General features: G+C 38.7%; 1 protein-coding gene across 1 annotated transcript in view; it reads right to left on the reverse strand.

Moving 5' to 3' along the window:
• Positions 1-17,904, reverse strand: part of EDA (ectodysplasin A) — a 350,649-nt gene that overhangs the window by 72,194 nt on the left and 260,551 nt on the right. The gene's annotated exons all lie outside the window — the stretch shown is intronic.

The raw sequence follows: 17,904 nt of genomic DNA on the forward strand, positions 1-17,904 counted from the left end.
CCCACCTAAGTCCCACAGCTGAAGTGGACCTGAATTATTAATCTATTGTCAACCAATGCTCTATCTAGCCTATCATTCTATTCAATAAATTAGATCACACTGTGCTGTATAAACAGGACACACGTCTATATAGCAAGAGCAAAACTAAAAATGTGAAAAATATATAAATAAGGCTTTAACATAAAGAAGTCTCACAAACTGTCGATTTGTGTTTTGAACTTCAGTTCATCTTTTTGTGATCTCTAAACAAGTACACAATTTTATGTGCACATATGGCTTTTAAATAAGGCAGAAATAGCATAAGACATACTTGGACAAGGCTTGGGGCACATGGGTTCTAGGTAATAATTTTGTTAAGTGTTTTCTGAACATGTGCATTGTATTACTTTGGAATTAAATCTAGACATGGTCTCTTACTTCAACGAACCATCAATCTAATGGGAGGAGGAAGAGGCAAGACAAAAATAGGTGACCAATAAAGAAATTTGGATTGAGGAGTAAAGAGAGTCAGGTTAGAAGAAAAATGATAATGAACTGGAGGGTAGATAGGATGCCTCTGAACAATGACAGAGTTTCAGGAAAGTCTTGGAATGCCTAGTTCAGATCTGACATTTCACAGTAAGAGAGAGGAAAGAGAACCTAATAGCACAACAGTAACAGGGCAGTTTATATTTTTCTCCACACAGGTCTCAAAAAATGCAAAAACTACAATCATACAGAATATGATTTAAAAATTAATTGGCATGTTTCTTAACAATATGAAGTTGAATGAATTTATTTCATTGAATGGACAACAAGGAAAAATGTCAAATTATTTGATATTTGTTCCAAGAAATGGGCTTCTCAGGTGGCGCTAGAGGTGAAGAACCCACCTGCCAATGCAGGAGACATAAGAGGCACGAATTCCATCCCTGGATCAGTTGGGAAGATGCCCTGGAGGAGGGCATGGCAACCTACCCCAGAATTATTGCCTGGAGAATCCCATGGACAGAGGAACCTGGCGAGATCCATAGGGTGTCAAAGAGACGGACAGTCCATAGGGTCACAAAGAGTTGGACGTGACTGAAGCAACTTAGTATGTACACATGCCAAGAAACACATCCAAACTCTTTGAACTTATTAATCAATAATGTGAACAAAGAAAATAATTTCTGTAATCTCCATGGCAATTAGCCCACCTAGGGGGGAAAAAAAGCTTATTTCTTGATCAATGCTTTTATATACAGTCTCAGGCAATTTGGAAAGAACATTTTCAAGAGCACACACATAATCCAACCATCTCTGACCTTTGGATTCCTTTTCCCCCTTACAAATACATGCATTAAACTGCTTCCTCAGAGTAGAGAGAAATCTATGACTAAAGGAAATGGATGCAGATTATTTTCTCCAGATTGTTACGCTTCCACCAGAGTCCTGCTTCATTCCCACTGAAAGAAATGATCAGGTACTCTGTTGAGATCGATACACTGAAACAGTGATTCTTAGTTCTGGTTTTACAATATCCCACAGGGACTCTTTGTTTTCCTTCCAGGAGTATGTGTAAATTCTTGAAACATTAATTTCAGTTCACTTTAGCTTTTAGTATAAATATATGCCAAATGGCACTTCTTTGGGGGAGGAGAAGGAATCTTGGCAAGGAAAATAAATACAAAATCCAGCTAACAATAGAGTATTGTGACCCCAGGGAAGGGAATAGAAGATTTCGTTGTTTGACACGCACATCAAGACATGACCTTCCATTGCTTCTCTGATGTCAGAGAAAGGGAGAAAGAGGGACAATTTTGATGTTCACATTTTAAAACCTTAAAAACACATATATCTAGAAATTCTACTTAATTGTCAATAGTGGCTATGTCTGGGACCTGAGGCTGTGGTGTTACTTTCCCTGTGCTACATCATAAATTTCTGTAATGCTTAACTTTGTTTTAGAAGGAGCATGTATTGCTCTTGTATTCACTGAAACTTTCAACTGAGGATTTAGAAGCCAAAAATAAAACGAATCAGAATTATTAAGTCTAAAGAGACAAACTAAATAGCTATAAGCCTGAAAACAGCTGGTTATAGTGTTAAGTGGAGAAGGAAAAGGCAATTCACTCCAATATTCTTGCCTGGAGAATCCCATGGACAGAGGATCCTGGCGGCTACAGTACATGGGGTCACAAAAGTCAGACATGACTAAGTGACTAATATACACACACACATAGTGTAGGACTAATGCTCTAGAATTCATATACCACCACAGTCCAATAGAAACGTAAGCCACACAATTGAGCCATATATGTAATTTAAAATTTTCTATTAGCCATTATAAAAGCAAAAGAACAATCAGGTGAAATTAATGTTACACTTTAACTCAATATACCCAAAATATTGCCTTTTTAAGATACTAAGTCTTTGAAATCTGCTACATGTTTTACATTTATGACATATCTTATTTCACATTGGCTCATATCAAAAAGCAGAGACATTTGCCAACAAAGCTCCATCTAGTCAAAGCTATGGTTTTTCCAGTAGTCATGGATGGGTGTGAGAGTTGGAACATGAAGAAAGCTGAGAGCTGAAGAATTGATGCTTTTGAACTGTGGTGTTGGAGAAGACTCTTGAGAGTCCTTGAACTGCTAGGAGATCCAACCAATCAAATGTAAAGGAAATCAACCCTGAATATTCATTGGAAGGACTGATGCTAAAGCTGAAACTCCAATACTTTGGCCACCTGATACAAAGAACTGACTAACTGGAAAAGACCCTGATGCTGGGAAAGATTGAAGGCAGGAAGAGAAGGGGACGACAGAGCATGAGATGGTTGGATGACATCACCGACTCAACTGACATGAGTTTGAGCAGGCTCAAACATACATATATACATTACATAATACATACATAGGCTTTCCTTATTCCCCTAGTTTTATTAAGGTGTAATTGACATATAACATTGTATTCAGTTAAGGTGTACAACAGAATGACTTGATATATGTATAAAGTATGAAATATTTACCACAATGTTTTAGGTTAACATCCATCACCACACATAATTATAATTATTTTTCTTGTGAGGAAAACCTGTAAGATGTACTAGTAGCAATTTTCAGATATACAATACAACATTGTTAACTATAGTCACTATGGTGCACATTACATCCCCAGGATTTCTGAATCTTGTAACTGGAAGTTCATACTTCTTGACCACCTTTGCCCATTTCCCCAATTACCTACCCTTCGCATCTGGCGACTGCTAATCTGTTCTGTCTCTTTGAATATGTTTTTTTTTAGATGCCAAATATGAGTGACATTATATAATACTTGTCTTTCTCTGTCTAGTTTTTTCCACTTAGCATAACACCCTCAAGGTCCATCATGTTGCAAAATGGCAAGATTTCCTTCTATTTTATGGCTCAATAATATTCCATTTTATTATTGGGGTACCCAGGAGGCTCAGAGGGTGAAGAATCTGCCTGCAAAGCAGGAGATGCAGGAGAAGTGGATTCAATCCCCGGGTCAGGAAAATCCCCTGGAGAAGGGCATGGCAACCCACTCCAGTATTCTTGCCTGGAGAATCCCAAGGACAGAGGAACCTGGTGGGCTACAGTCCATAGAATCTCAAGGAGTTGGATACAACTGAAACGACTGAGCATGCACATATACATATGCACCACATATACACCATATTTTCTTTATCCATTCATCTGTTGAATGAGACTTATGCTGTTTCTATGTTTTGGCTATTGTAAATAGTGCTGCAGTGAATATAGGAGGACAGATATCTCTTCACAATAGTACTTTAGTTTCCTTTGGATATATACCTAGAACATACATAGGTTTTCTGTGACAACTTCAACATAGGAGACTTCCTTTTTATAAGCTTAAATATATTGGTAAAATTCATCCTACTACTAAGTGTTGCTACAGTTCATTGGTTTGACTGCTGTGTAATACTTCACTGTATGACTATATTACAGTTTATTCAAACACTGTTCTGCTGATGGACAGTTAGGTTATTATATTTTTGTTTGTATATTCTTATCTAAATTTACTATTTTATACACATAACAGTTTCTTTTTGGTAGAGATCTAAGAATTCACAATTCTCACCCAAATGAAACAATTCTATATCAGGTGAGGGAGAAGGCAGGTAGAGATCACGTAGAGAGAGTTTTAGTATGAGTTCCAATGAGTAGGAAGAGCAACTGGTAGGGATGGTGTTGCTTGAGGAGGCCCCCAAGACATTGTGAGTTGCAGTTGGTCTTAGTTTTCCTGTCATATTTTCCTCAACTGGGCTGCACCATAGGCAGTTAAAGCTTGGAACAGTAGCAGTGAGTAAAGCCAGGCCCTACTGATAAAGATCAGAAAAATTTTGGCAATGCCAACATATCTACAGAACTAGGGCCCCGTCTTCTCAAACGTGCCACCCCTGTCTGGTGCTTCGTGGTCAATCCCTTTCCTCTGCATCCCATAAATCATCTTTCTGTACTGGGCTATGTGCAGGTATATACTGGAGGCACTGGCAGGGCAAAACAAGAATTTGACTTTTGGTATATATTAAAGCATTCTCTGAGAGTGGGGGAAAGATGGAAAATTCTAAAACAGAGAGTTGTTTTTCTGTCCTAGCCTATACTAAGTTCATCACTATGAGCACAATAAAAATAACCTCTAGGAGTTGGAGCTTAGCATAGCTGGTTCTAATGAAAAAGCACAAATCTCAGATTGTTAGCTAGATCAGCTATGAGGGACTGATTCTGATTTAAGAGAGGTTGACGAATTTATATAAAGTTAGGACAGAGAAAGAGCAATAGGAAGTTCAGGGTCTAAACCAAGAGCCTGGCAATGATGAAAGAGAGAATTACACAGGTGCATGTAATTATACAGGGGATCCAGAACTTAGATTTGCCCAGGGCTTTACATTTTGCAAAGTGCTTTTCAAAGCACACTATATTTAATCCCCACAGTAACCCAGTGAAGTAGGTATTACCATTATTGCCACTTTATAGGAACTGAGGCCGAATGATTAATAAGCATGCTCATAAAGTTTCACAGCAAGGAAGCAGCAGACCGGTAACTTGAACCCAGGTCCCTAAACGCAAAATCAACGACTGTTTTATTGCCCCAGTGATTTACAACTGAGGTATTAAAGTGTGTTGCTAATACTTTGCTGCTAATAATGATTTATGTATATAAAAACTGGAATAGATTTAATAGTGTTTCTGTAATAGCACCACTTATTTGCATCCTGATAAGGTTTCTTGAGCATGAAAGAAAGGAACCTAGTTATAGCCAGCATGTTAAAAAAAATGCATAGAAACTCCAAGAACCTCAGGAAGGCAGACCAGGTACCCCAAGGAGGGAGTCCTGAATGTGAAGTCTACCCAAGCTGTGTATTATGCTGATACACAAGATCTGCCACACTAGATATCATAGTAGTCAGAGAAATAACTACATTTGGTAAATTAAAGGTAAAATAATAATCATAGGCAATGTAATTTTTATTTCTTCATTTGTATTTTTATGTGAGAATGGAACATTGGTACATTGCCCGAAATAGCCCTTTGAATAGTTGTCTGGGCTGGAATAGAACTGGAAAGGACCCACAAGTTGCTCCCTCATGCACAAATATTTATTACAGCTCCTTCCCTCAATCTCTCAATGACTTACCAAGTATTTGCTTTTATACACAATTCCTATGGCTTCACAGATATTTGCATCATTCACTATTTGTCTCTTAAGATCTTCCAAATGCAGCTTTCTCAGTTAAAAGAGGGGAATATGCCTATTATACAGAGCGAAGTAAGATAGAAAGAAAAACACCAATACAGTATATTAACACATATATATGGAATTTACAAAGATGGTAACGATGATCCTATATGCAAGACAGCAAAAGAGACACAGATGTAAAGAACAGATTGTTGGACTCTGTGGGAGAAGGCGAGGGTGGGATGATTTGAGAGAATAGCATTGAAAAATGTATACTATCATATGTGAAACAGATCGCCAGTTGAGGTTCGATGCATGAGACAGGGTGCTCAGGGCTGGGGCACTGGGATGACCCTGAGGGATGGGATGGGGAGGGAGGTGGGAGAGAGGTTCTGGAAGGGGAACACATGTACACCCATGGCTGATTCATGTGAATGTATGGCAAAAATGACCACAATATTGTAAAGTAATTAGCCTCCAATTAAAAAAAAAAAAAGAGGGGAATAGTTTAGCATGGACCTGTAGCAAGTTTTCTTTGAATCTGGAAAGATTCATTAACCACTTGACTGTTTGCTTGTCCTAGCTAGTTGTTGTGCTGAGGTAGAAGGAATCTCTAACTTCTTGTGACTTATCATCTAGCTAGGAAGATGTGAGATGTACATGAAAGAGATCTACCAAATGAGTTTCAAACATGTACAAAGAAGAAAGTAAACTAAGAAGATGAGGGAGAGAACAAGATGACAGAGGAGTAGGTGGTCGTGGAGAATATCTCTCTCCATGGATACATCAGGAATACACCTTCAGACACAGAAGTGCATGCAGAACACCAGTTGAGAGCAGACAGGCAAAATGTCTTGCATCTATGCACACAGGGTTGCTTTGATCGTGTCTAACTCTTAGTGATCCTGTGGACTGTGACCTGCCAGGCTTCTCTGTCAGGAGGGGTTCTCCAGGTGAGAATACTGGAGTGTGTTGGCCAATACTCATTGCCATACCCTTCTAGAGGCACTAGCCAAATCCCCTGAAAACCTGCTGCTGCCAGAACCCCTGCGAACCAAGCAGGTGCACCAACTCCACACCTGCCCCTCACAGGGGCAATCCAAGCCCTCCAGGGCAGCCTCAGGAGCTAACCCCAGGGACGACCTACATGCAGAGGTGGAAATAAAACCACAATTAAAACCCAGGGGCAGTATGGCTAAAGAAGAAAACCCAAAACCTTTCCACCAGCTGTACAAGCTCTATGGAATATATAAAAGGCCATTGAGAGCTCCCACAAAAGAAAATGTACTAGTTCTGATAGCTGTGGACACTGGAGGTGAGAACAGAGAGGAGTAGGACCAGATTAGAATCTGAGCTGCCCCCCACAGCATGTCCAGAGACCAGCAAAGTGTTGGAGGGCATCCAGCTTTACAACAAATGTTAAAGGGACTTATATAGTCAAGAAATACAAGAGAAGAAAAAAAAATCTACAAAATGAGTTCAGTTCGTTCATTCGGTTGTGCCCAACTCTTTGTGACACCATGGACTGCAGTATGCCAGGCCTCCCTGTTCATCACCAATTCCCAGAGTTTACTCCAAACAAAATTAAGAAAATGGCAATAGGAATATATATACATCAATAATTACTTTAAATGTAAATGGTTTAAATGTTCCAACCAAAAGACACAGACTGGGTGAATGGATACAAAAACAAGACCCATATATATGCTGTCTACAAGAAATCCAGTTCAGACCTAAAGACACATATAGACTGAAAGTAAGAGGATAGAAAAAAATATTCCATACAAAATGGGAAGCAAAAGAAAGCAGGAGTAGCAATCCTCATATCAGACAAAATAGGCCTTAAAATAAAGATTACAAGAGCTAAGGAAGGACACTACATACTGATTAAGGGATCAATCCAAGAGGAAGACATAACAATTGTAAATATCTATGAACCCAACATAGGAGCACCTCAATACATAAGGCAAACACTAACAGACCTAAAAGGAGAAATTGACACTAACACAATAATAGTAGGAGACTTTAACACCCCACTCATACCAATGGACAGATCATCAAAGCACAAAAATTAATAAGGAAACAAAAGTCTTAAATGATGATATGGAGCTCATTGATATCTTCAGGACATTCAATCAAAAGGCAAAAGAATAGACCTTCTTCTCAAGTGCACATGGAACATTCTCCAGGATAGAGCACATCCTGGGTCACTAATCAAACCTCAGTAAATTTAAGAAAATTGAGATCGTATCAAGCATCTTCTCCAACCACAATGCTATAAGACTAGATACCAATTACAAGAAAAAAACTGTAACAAAATTAGAACTGAAAAAGGAGAGCTTACAACAGATAATTCAGAAATACAAAGGATTATAAGAGACTATCATGAACAACTATATGACAATAGACAGCCGGGAAGAAATGGACAGATTCTTAGAGTAGTTCAATCTTCCAAGACTGAACCAGGAAGAAATAGAAATTATGAACAACCCAATCACAAGCACTGAAATTCAAGCTGTGATCAAAAATCTCCCAAAAAACAAAAGCTCAGGAGCAGATGGCTTCACAGGAGAATGATATCAAACATTTAGAGAAGACCTAATGCGTATCCTTCTAAAACTCTTTCCAAAAATTGCAGAGGAAGGAACACTTCCAAACTCATTCTATGAGGATGCCATCACCTTGATACCCAAATTAGACAAAGACAGCACAAAAAAAGAAAACTACAGGCCAATATCACTGATGAACATAGATGCAAAAATCCTCAACAAAATTTTAGCAAACAGAATTCAGCAACACACTGAAAAGCTCACACACCGTGATCAAGTTGGGTTTATTCCAGGAATGCTAGTCTTCTTCAATATACACAAAACAATCAATGCGATATACCATATTAACAAATTGAAAGATAAAAACCATATGATAATCTCAATAGAGGCATAAAAAGCCTTTGACAAAATTCAGCACTCATTTATGATTAAAACTCTTCCAAAAATGGGCATAGAAGGAACATACTTCAACATAGTAAAGGCCATATATGATAAGCCTATGGCAAACATTATTCTCAGTGGTGAAACACTGAAAGCATTCCCCCTAAGATCATGAACAAGACAATGGTGTCCACATTCCCCACTATTATTCAACATAGTTCTGGAAGTACTAGCTACAGAAATCTGAGAAGAAAAAGAAATGAAAGGAATCCAGATCAGCAAAGAAGAAATAAAGCTCTCACTGTTTGCAGATGACATGATACTGTACTTAAAAAACCCTAAAGATACTATAAGAGAATTACTAGAGTTAATCAGTGAATTTAGCAAAGTTGCAGGATACAAAATCAATACACAGAAATCACTCACATTTCTATATATTAACAATGAAAAATCAGAAAGAGAAATTAAGGAATCAATCCCGTTCACCATTGCAACAAAATGAATTAAATATCTAGGAATAAACCTACCAAAGGAGACAAAAGAACTATACACAGAAAATTATAAGACACTAATGAAAGAAATCAAAGATGACATAAACAGATGGAGAGAGATTCCATGTTCCTGGGTAGGAAGAATCAATATTGTGAAAATGACTATACTCCCAAATGCAATCAACAGATTCAATACGATCCTTATCAAATTACCAATGGCATTTGCCAAAGAACTAGAACAAAAGATTTCACAGTTCATATGGAAACCCAAAAGACCCTGAATACCAAAGCAGTCTTGAGAAAGAAGAATGGAGCTGGAGGAATTAACCTTCCTGACTTCAGATTATACTACAAAGCTACAGTCATCAAGACTGTATAGTACCAGAACAAAAACAGAAATATAGACCAATGGAACAAGATAGAAAGCCCAGAAATAAACCCATGCACCTATGGGTACCTTATTTTTGACAAAGGAGGCAAAATATACAGAAGGGCAAAGACAGCCTCTTCAATAAATGGTGCTGGGAAAACTGTACAGCTACATGTAAAATAATAAATTAGAACAGTTCCTAACACCATACACAAAGCTAAACTCAAAATGGATTAAAGACCTACATGTAAGACCAGAAACTATAAAACTTTTAGAGGAAAACATAGGCAGAACACTCGATGACATAAATCAAAGCAAGATCCTCAATGACACACCTCCTACAGTAACAGAATAAAAACAAAAGTAAACAAGTGGAACCTGATTAAACTGAAAACTTTTTGCACAGCAAAGGAAACTATAAGCAAGGTGAAAAGACAACCCTCAGAATGGGAGAAAATAATATCAAGTGAAACAACTGACAAAGGATTAATTTCCAAAATAACCAAGCAACTCATACAACTCAATACCAGAAAAACAAATAACCCAATCAAAAAGTGGGAAAAAGATCTAAACAGGCATTTCTCCAAAGAAGACATACAGATGGCTAACAAACAAACGAAAAGATGTTCAATATTGCTCATACTTAGAGAAATGCAAATCAAAACTACAATGAGATATCACCTCACCCTGGTCAGAATGACCATCATCAAAAGTTATACAAACAATAAATGATGGAGAAGGTGTGGAGAAAAGGGAACGCTCTTGCACTGTTGGTGGGAATGTAAATTGATACAGCCACTATGGAAGAAGATATGGAGATTCCTTAAAAAACTAGGAAAGAAACCACCATATGACCCAGCAATCCCACTCCTAGGCATATAACCTAAGGAAACCAAAATTGAAAAAGACACACGTATGCCAATGTTCACTGCAGCACTATTAAGCAACCTAAATGTCCATCAACAGATGAAATATCAATAACTTCAGATATGTAGATGACAAACCTGTATGCAAGTCAAGAAGCAACAGTGATTCCAAACATGAACCCCCCTCCCACCTCCCTCCCCATAACATCTCTGTGGGTCATCCCCATGCACCAGCCCCAAGCATGCTGTATCCTGTGTCAGACATAGACTAGCGATTCAATTCTTACATGATAGTATACATGATAGAATGCCATTCTCCCAAATCATCCCACACATGTAAGAATTAAAGATTTTAAAATTGAAAAAATAAAAAAGTATAAAAAAAATAAAAAAATAAAAAATGAAAATAAAAATATTCATTTACCAAAATAAATAAATAAATAAATAAATGGTCAAAAAAAAAAAAAAAAAAAAAAGAAGCAACAGTGAGAACCGGGCATGGAACAATGGACTGGTTCAAAATTGGGAAAGGAGTACATCAAGGTTGTATATTGTCACCCTGCTTATTTAACTTATATGCAGAGTACATCACACAAAATGCCAGGCTGGATGAAGCACGAGCTGGAATCAAGGTTGCTGGGATAAATATCTATAATCTCAGATAAGCAGATGACACCAACCTAATAGCAGAAAGGGAGGCAGAACTAAAGAGCTTCTTGATGAAGATGAAAGGAGAGTGAAAAAGCCGGCTTAAAACTCAACATTCAAAAAAATAAAGATCATGGCATCCAGTCCCATGACTTCATGGCATATAAAAGGGTAAACAATGGAAACAGTGAACGACGTTATATTCTTGGGCTCCAAAATCATTGTGGACAGTGACTAAAGGCATGAAATTAAAAGAAGCTTGCTCCTTGGAAGAAAAGCTATGACAAACCTAGACAGCAATTAAAAAGCAGAGACATTACTTTCTGACAAAGGTCTGTCTAGTTAAAGCTTGGTTTGTCCACTAGTCACATATGGATGTGAGAGTTGGATCACAAAGAAGGCTGAGCACCGGAGAATTGACACTTTTGAATTGTGATGTGGAGAAGACTCTTGAGAGTCCCTTAGATTGCAAGGAGATCAAACCAGTCAATCCTAAAGGAAACCTGAATATTCATTCCAAGGACTGATGCTCAAGCTGAAGCTCCTGTATTTTGGCCAGCTGATGCAAAGAACTGACTCATTGGAAAAGACCCTGATGCTGGGAAATATTGAAGCAACAGGAGATGGGGATGACGGGGGATGAGATGGTTGGATGCCATCACCGACTCGATGGACATGACTTTAAGCAAGCTGTGGGAGATGGTGAAGGACAGGGAAGCCTGGCGTGCTCTAGTCCATGGGGTCACAAAGAGGTGGACATGACTGAGTGACTGAACAACAAACCAAAAGGCTTAGTGAGGTTGGTGCTAGCCTTCTCTTACGTGTGTAGAGTAAGAAGCCTCAGTGGATTGAGATTTTATTCCTCAATCATTGGGTTTCATTCTCCCCTCTTTTGTGGTTTTAGGTTATGTTCTGTGTTGGAGACTGCTAAATAAGAGCTCTGAACTAATCAGGGTATATTGAGAATAATCATATTTTGTTTATGAAACTCTTTTTGTGTATATTTCTTCAAGATGGACAAAAACATATGCAAAAAACTATCAATAGCAATAGCAGTTTGTAATATCCAATTTTAAATTCTTTAATTCTTAATTAATTGGTGGGATAAGAAAAAGAGAATTCTTAAGACAAATCTTATTTAAAATAAGCATTCCACCTGAATCTTTAAGACCAATTTATATCTTTCTAAGTACTTTAGCATGTATTATCTTTTTGATCATCACATTCCTGTGAGATATGCAAGATAGCTTCTTTTCTCAAGTATAAAAGTGGTGATCAGATTATAATATTTGAGGAAAAGTATTCTCATTTATTCGATCCATAACCTGAGAAATAGATGGGTTAGTACTATTCTCATTTTATTTTTTTAATGAAACAAGTAAAGTATTTATTAAGAGGGGAAAAAAAGTATAGTACATTTGGATAGACAGGTGGGTGGACTCAGGGATAATCATGATGATGTGATCACTAATCTAGAGCCAGACATCTTGGAATGTGAAGTCAAGTGGGTCTTAGAAAGCATCACTACAAACAAAGCTAGTGGAGGTGATGGAATTCCAGTTGAGCTGTTTCAAATCCTGAAAGATGATGCTGTGAAAGTGCTGCACTCAATATGCCAGCAAGTTTGGAAAACTCAGCAGTGGCCACAGGACTGGAAAAGGTCAGTTTTCATTCCAATTCCAAAGAAAGGCAATGCCAAAGAATGCTCAAACTACTGCACAATTGCACTCATCTCACATGCTAGTAAAATAATGTTCAAAATTCTCCAAGCCAGGCTTCAGCAATACGTGAACTCCCTGATGTTCAAGCTGGTTTTAGAAAAGGCAGAGGAACCAGAGATCAAATTGCCGACATCCGCTTGATCATGCAAAAAGCAAGAGAGTTCCAGAAAAACATCTATTTCTGTTTTATTGACTATGCCAAAGCCTTTGACTGTGTGAATCACAATAAACTGTGGAAAATTCCTCAAGAGATGGGAATACCAGACCACTTAACCTACCCCTTGAGAAATCTGTATGCAGGTCAGGAAGCAACAGTTAGAACTGGACATGGAACAACAGACTGGTTCCAAATAGGAAAAGGAGTACGTCAAGGCTGTATATTGTCACCCTGCTTATTTAACTGATATGCAGAGGACATCATGAGAAACACTGGGCTGGAAGAAACACAAGCTGGAATCAAGATTGCCGGGAGAAATCTCAATAACCTCAGATATGCAGATGACACCACCCTTATGGCAGAAAGTGAAGAGGAACTAAAAAGCCTCTTGATGAAAGTGAAAGAGGAGAGTGAAAAAGTTGGCTTAAAGCTCAACATTCAGAAAACGAAGATCATGGCATCTGGTCCCATCACTTCATGGGAAATAGATGGGGAAACAGTGGAAACAGTGTCAGACTTTATTTTTCTGGGCTCCAAACTCAATGCAGATGGTGACTGCAGCCATGAAATTAAAAGACACTTACTCCTTGGAAGAGAAGTTATGACCAACCTAGATAGCATATTGAAAAGCAGAGACATTACTTTGCCAACAAAGGTCCGTCTAGTCAAGGCTATGGTTTTTCCTGTGGTCATGTATGGATGTGAGAGTTGGACTGTGAAGAAGGCTGAGTGCCGAAGAATTGATGCATTTGAACTGTGGTGTTGGAGAAGACTCTTGAGGGTCCCTTGCACGGCAAGGAGATCCAACCAGTCCATTCTGAAGGAGATCAACCCTGGGATTTCCTTGGAAGGAATGATGCTAAAGCTGAAGCTCCAGTACTTTGGACACCTCATGTGAAGAGTTGACTCATTGGAAAAGACTCTGATGCTGGGAGAGATTGGGGGCAGGAGAAGGGGACGACAGAGGATGAGATGGCTGGATGGCATCACGGACTCGATGGACGTGAGTCTGAGTGAACTCCGGGAGATGGTGATGGACAGGGAGGCCTGGCGTGCTGCGATTCATGGGGTCGCAAAGAGTCGGACACAACTGAGCGACTGAACTAAACTGAACTGGAGTCAGAGAGAGAGAGTTACTAAGTCGTGCCCTGGGGGCAGTTTGAATTACTTTTAAGGGTTATTTCTTCTGGCTTTTCTTTGGCCAATCATTTTGATTTGCCTGGTTCACAGTCCATATTTGGTATAATCTCAGAATCCTCCCATGTGTGCACACATATCTCTTAGCTAAGATGGATTTTACAGAAAAGGCAGCTGGGTAAAACATTCTTTGACATTGCTTCCCCTTTGACTTGCAAGGAGGCTTTTCTGCACATGTGTGGTCAGGGAGGTCTCCTGACTTCAACAATGAGAAATATGTGGTCTGGGCAGGGCTCAGCCTTCTGCCTTAATTGTCTTGATATTCTTGTCTTGGGGTTTCAGTCCATAGAGAATGAATCTCCAATTGTCGTACCCTGGGTTGAGGGGCCATCTGCCTCTTGCCTCAAATCCCCCCTGAGAGATGTAAACCCCAAAAAACTTTATTGGGAAGACGAAATGGGAAGGTCTGTCTTCTGTAATTTTTTGAGGCTGACAATGGACTTGTAGACCCTACCTAGCTGGAGTCATGGAGTTCTCACACTGTCTCAATAAAGGGGCCCCAGGGTGACTTCTGCTGTTGTTTTTGCAACATCTGCTATGGAGAGTGGCTGGCGTCCCTGCATCACCACTGTCCTGTGATTCCCTAGAGAAAAGAAACTAAAAATTAGATTAGAGGAGGGGAAAGTTATAAGAAAATAGAAACCTCCAATTGCTATGTCCTATGATGGACTTGGGGTAAAAACAAATCCAGCATTGTGTCAAGTGAGTGGAGGGAGCAAAAGTTTATGCAATGCAAACCACAGAGTTGTCTGTCCTTCGTGTAGATAAGGGAGATAGTACTATTCTCATTTGATACTAATAATTACCAATTACTGAGAACCTGTAAGTGCCGGAATTGAGTTAGGCATTTTACTTTATCTTTAATTCTTGTAATAGTAAAAGGAAGTACCGTTACTATATTTAGGTCATGAGATAACTTACGCTAAGAGAGGATATATGACTTGGCCAAGGCCACAAAGCTGGAAGTAATTTTAAATTTTAAATCAGGTCTATGTGGCTTTAAATTCTATGCTCTTTCCTTACCCCAAGCTATTTGAGAGAGAAACCAAAAGTCTGGAAGGTTGTTTATTGATATCAACAGAGTTTTTCTTTCTTGTATGTATTATTTCTTCCAGGGACCCAGAGCTTGACTGTACTAAATTTGAGTTTTGTTTCTGATAGCTTATGGATTTTGCATACTATGCTGTTGGGTTGGAGAGAACAAATTATATTCAAACTGCTGAACTGAAATTTGAAAACAACCTCTGAAATAAATTATTTGTACCACAAATATACTCTTCTCCTTTAAATAGGTGATAATGTAAACCTACGCTTTTAAAGAGCTTGGCGGTGACTTATAAAGATAATGTGCTACACAAATTAATGACCTCATGACTCAGGTAAGAAATCTTTTGTTTCTTTTGAACAAAATAGAGATTTAAATATGTGACATGTAATATAAAATTTAATCGTTGGAAGCATGTAATTCATACTTCAAAATTTGATCTTTTCAGTGTAGTCTTTTTTTTTTAAGAGTACTGAAGTATGTCTGAAATTTGAGGAGACAATCAAAATGCTGTATTTACAATATCTGAATATACTCTCAGGAGATATCATGAAGTTATCAGGAAAAACACATTCTTTTTCCATTTCCTTTTTAAGAAATCATATTTCTAAACAGATTAGAATCAAAACATAGCAAATTAACAAGTCAATCTTCCTGCTCTTCTGTCACAGTATAAGATAATGATGTGCCGAGTTTCATCTATAAAGATGACACTACTAACTTTCTGGCAGCAGGCCAAGTCCATGAGTTGTTTTGCTACAGGGAGAATATTTGCACAAAGCCATCTTTCCCCCAGTAAACCATCTGACAAATAGCACAGATTGGTTAGATCCCCCTCATTAGGGTATATAGAAACACCGAGAGGTTAGACCCTAAACAACTGAACTAATGCACCACATTACTAGGTTCATTAAAGGGATGCATACAGGAAGAAGCGGTAAAATGCAGGCAAGATTCATAAGCTCACACCAAAGCATCCCTCTTACTTCCCCATCTCAAAAATAGCTTTTTCTATATTTCTGAACATGTTAATGACATAGGATCTGTCTTCTAATTCAGTTTGGAGTCCTCAACAAGAGAGAAGGTACGGTTAATCACTGTTTCTAAATTACCCTGTGGGTCTAAATGGTGTTACTCTGCACCAGAGAGATGAGTAAGAAGAAGATCAAGAAAATTAAGTTAAGAATCACTGTACATGGTTCCTGTTTGTAAACAAAGAAGAATTACATTTGCCATGTTAATATTTATTTGCCAAGTGTTTGGAGAGTAGGGGAGAGATGTAGTGAGATGGGGGAAGATGCCAAGAGAATTTGCGATTAAAATACTATTGATCAAATGCTTGAGTGAGCATTTGAAAGCCCTGAGGTGGTTCTGGGCTTGAGTCAGACTTTCTCTGCCCAAAGGTTCTGGCTTCCTCTCAGTCCTTCCTTTAAGTCTCCTATATTACATATCAGGATTCCTAAACCAAGAAGAGAGTCAAAAACCCTAGGGGATCAGCTAGGCTTTGCACTTGCTATTCCCTTTGTCAGAAATGCATCTTCTACTTTTCTTCATCGAAGTCCCATTCATCCTCCAAAATCTAATGTCAACTTATTCATTCAAATACACATGCCTAGTATGTGCTAGCTATTTCCTTGGAGATATACTTAATATTTGACTGGCCTTTCTGTGGTTCTTTCCTCTGTGCTTCCACTGCAATCTTATCATACTTCCATATAAGTACTTACCATCTCTGGGAAGTACTTATAAGATTCTCTCTTATGCACTTACAGAACTAAGGAACCTTATCTTACCCATTTTTTGTATCTCTGGATGTAATATAATACAGTGCCTTGTCCACAGTAGAGTAGATGGTTAATAAATCTCTAGCTATTCTCCCACTCCCTTTCACTTATATTTTCTATTTTCTACCTACTCATATGACTTGATTCTCAGTCTTTCTGTCCCTATTACTTTACTCAAACTGCTCTGACCATACTTGTTACTGAATTCAATGGATGGACGAGACACACTTCTTCTATCGGACTTGCTAAATTGGTAAAATATATGCTTAGAGTGGCTCTCAGCTATTTCTGCCACCTTATAGGGAGAAATTGCCTGAAGAAAGAGGCTAATACAAAGGGAAGCAGAATTGAGAAAGTCCTGATGACATAATTTTTTTTTTTTTTTGGTTGCACTGGATCCTTGTTACTGGGCATAGGCTTTTTCTAGTTGCAGTGAGTGGGGGGCTACTCTTCATTTGTGTGCATGGGCTTCTCCTCATGGAGGCTTCTCTTGTTGTGAAGCACAGGCTCTAGGCACAGGGGTTTCAGTAGTTGCAGCACACAGGCTAAGTTGCGGCACACAGGTTAGCTGTCTCATGGCATGTGGAATCTTCCTGGACCAGGGATCGAATCTGTGTTCCTTGCATTGGCAGGAGGATTCCTATCCACTGTACCACCAGGGAAGTCCCTTATGACATTATTTGAGCCTCAAGAGTCAGCCAGGTTTTCAGCCAGCTTTGTCAGAGACTTTACAGTTAGAAATAAGGCAATAAAATCCTTGTTGTTGATGTTGCTTAGTCACTAAGTCATGTCTGACTCTCGTGACCCCATGGACTGTAGCCCATCAGGCTCCTCCATCCATGGGTTTTCCCAGGCAAGAAATACTGGAGTGGGTTGCCATGCTCTTCTTCAAGGAATCTTCCCGACCCAGGGATTGAATCTGCGTCTCTTGCACTACCAGTTGAATTCTTTACCACTGAGCCACCAGGGAAGCCCCAATAAACCCTATACCCTCTTAAAAACAAAAC

The sequence above is a fragment of the Budorcas taxicolor genome, chromosome X (genome assembly GCF_023091745.1).
Source record: "Budorcas taxicolor isolate Tak-1 chromosome X, Takin1.1, whole genome shotgun sequence".
Lineage (NCBI taxonomy): Eukaryota > Metazoa > Chordata > Mammalia > Artiodactyla > Bovidae > Budorcas > Budorcas taxicolor.